General features: G+C 35.8%; 1 pseudogene; it reads right to left on the bottom strand.

The window, feature by feature from the left end:
- Positions 1–1,213: 1,213 nt before the first annotated feature.
- LOC114027622 lies at positions 1,214–1,989 on the bottom strand (annotated as a pseudogene).
- Positions 1,990–2,556: the final 567 nt, after the last annotated feature.

Genomic DNA, 2,556 nt, shown 5'->3' with positions numbered 1-2,556 from the left:
CTTCATTTCCCTGAGGTAGCAAAGGTACCAGTGAAACACTGGCAGTTTACCTGTTAGGCCTCACTCTGGCCACATGACTGGCCCATCTCTCTCCCTCTCTTTTTCCCCCATAATCTAATTCCCTGATAAAAGCCTTCATTCCTGTTTTTTGTTTTTGTTTTTTTTTTCTGCAGAGTTCTTGTGTAACAGTCATGTTTTTAGTTTAGAGGAAGAAGCAGGAATTATGCTGAGGGTTAGGGAGACCAGACAGGTCAGAGGAAAGCTAAACCACAGTGTGTATGTCTTTAACTACCGTTTTGGTAGAGTAATTGTCCTCTTTGTAGCTCAGATTCCTCATCTACAAATTGAGGGAAATGGACTAAATAACCTAAAAGATCTTTTATAGTTCTCACATTCTACAAGTATAGAAATCTAGTTCTGGCTCTGGCACTAACTAGCTATGAACACATGGGTACAGTGGATATTGTACACTAAACCTGGAGTCAGGAAGACCTGAGTTCAAATCTGGCCTCATACCCTTATTGGTTATGTGACCCTTTGTAAGTAAATACTTAATCACTATCTGCCTTAGTTCCCTAATCCGTTAAAATGGGGATAATAATAGCAGATACTTTCCAGAATTAATACGAAGAACAAATGATATAATATTTGCATAGCAGTTAGCCCAGACTAAGTGCTTAACAAATGTTTGTTTCCTTTCTTTCTTCCTTCTCTGGTCCTCAATTTAACTCTTCTGTATAAGGAGATTGGATTAGTTAACTACTGAAGACTTAACATTCTAAAAAGTCATTGGATTTATCAGCCCCAACTTGGCATTTTTTAGCAATGTGGTAATATGGGCATATGTGTGTAGGCAGAGGTGTTGTGGTAAGAGCATAAGTATATGAGAATGTGCCTGTAAATTTTAGGTACTTGAAATGCCTTTGGTGAGAGGAGGTGGGAAGTTTCACTTTCAAATAAAATTACTTTTGGCTAAACAAGAGGAAAAACCTGAAATATCTTAGTCTATTAGGCCTGATTTTATGGTTATGTTTTGCTAATATTGATATAGATTAAGGGAAAAAAGTAAAAGAATAAAGTTGCTAAAAATTGGGGCTTAGAAACTGTCGGTTTAGAAAACTTATGGCGATTATGTATTTTTTTCACTATGATATAAATTTTTATTTTTCAATCTTTAAAAGTTAGTTTAAACAGATCCTTGAACTCGTGTCCATCAAGCTCTCTCTACTTTTGTGCTGGTTTCATTTGCTGAAGGTTTTCCAGAGCTACCACCTTCATCATATAGTTCTATTAGTTTTCCCAGTTTGGGAAACTCACTTGGCTCACTTTATGAGCATCTTGACATCTCGAAAAAATAAATCATGGAGAGGGTAAATGGACCAGCAAGCATTTTCTATGTCTTTTTGCATCTCGCCTCTATAGAATCCGTTTATTGACAACTTCTTTCAAGTCATTTGTCAGAACCTCCTGGGTCATGATTTCCATCATTTTCTTTTGTATTTGACAGACCTGTTGGTTCTGGACCTAAAAGGACTTACAGACCTGGTTGTTGCACTACTTGGTAAATGCAACATGAAAGAGGTAGAACAAGTAGCCGTCAGCAGTTTTGATAACAACATGGGCTTCACTCATGTCTGCCATTTTTTGATTATGGAGTATATCTTGTCCCAGGTAAAGTCCATTCAATGGAAACTAGTCATACAAATTTTATGTGAATATCTTTAGTAATCAACTTGAACTGATGAAAAAACAACCTCCTGATTCTGCAGATTAGCAAAACTCATTTTAAAAGTGTAACCTTTGAGACCATCAGACATAAATTTTGTTCCTTGAATCCACGTGATCAGTGTCTTGCCAAAATTGCATGTTATTGGACAAAGCTTGTGCCTTGACATCATACCATTCTTTCTTCAAAAACAGATCAATCATTTTATTCTTGGCTCCTTCTTTACTCTCTTTGGTGAGGCATTTATTGTTTCCCATTGCCATGATCCCTCTCAGTTAGCCAAAAGCAACTATATATTCTTTTTTTATATATAAAATTTATTTTTTAACATTCATTTTTAAAATTTTGAGTTCTAAATTTTCCCCCTCCCTCCAGTTCCTCCCTCACCCATTGAGAAGGCAAGCAATATGACATTCATTATACATGAGAAGTCATATGAAACATATTTCCATATTAGCTGTGTTACAAAAGAAAAAAGAAAAATAAAGGAAGTGGGAAAATATGCTTCAATCTGCGCTCAGACTTCATCAGTTCTCTCTCTGGAGGTGGATAGCATTTTTCATCATGAGTCCTTTGGAATTGTCATGGATAATTATATTGATCAGAGTAGCTAAGTCTTTCATAGTCATTATTGTTACAATATTGACATTACCATGTAAAATGTTCTGTTCTGCCCACTTCATTTTGTATCAACTCATATAAACCTTCCCAGGTTTTTCTGAACCCATCTCCCTCATTGTTTCTTATAGAATACTAGTATTCTATCACAATCATTTACTACAACTTTTTCAACCATTACCCAGTGATGGGCATTCCCTCAATTTTCAATT

Source organism: Vombatus ursinus, unplaced genomic scaffold (assembly GCF_900497805.2).
Source record: "Vombatus ursinus unplaced genomic scaffold, bare-nosed wombat genome assembly UNPS02014863.1, whole genome shotgun sequence".
NCBI classification, from domain to species: Eukaryota; Metazoa; Chordata; class Mammalia; order Diprotodontia; family Vombatidae; genus Vombatus; species Vombatus ursinus.
The sequence above is the reverse complement of the archived record's forward strand: the minus strand, read 5'-3'. Positions and strand labels throughout refer to the sequence as shown.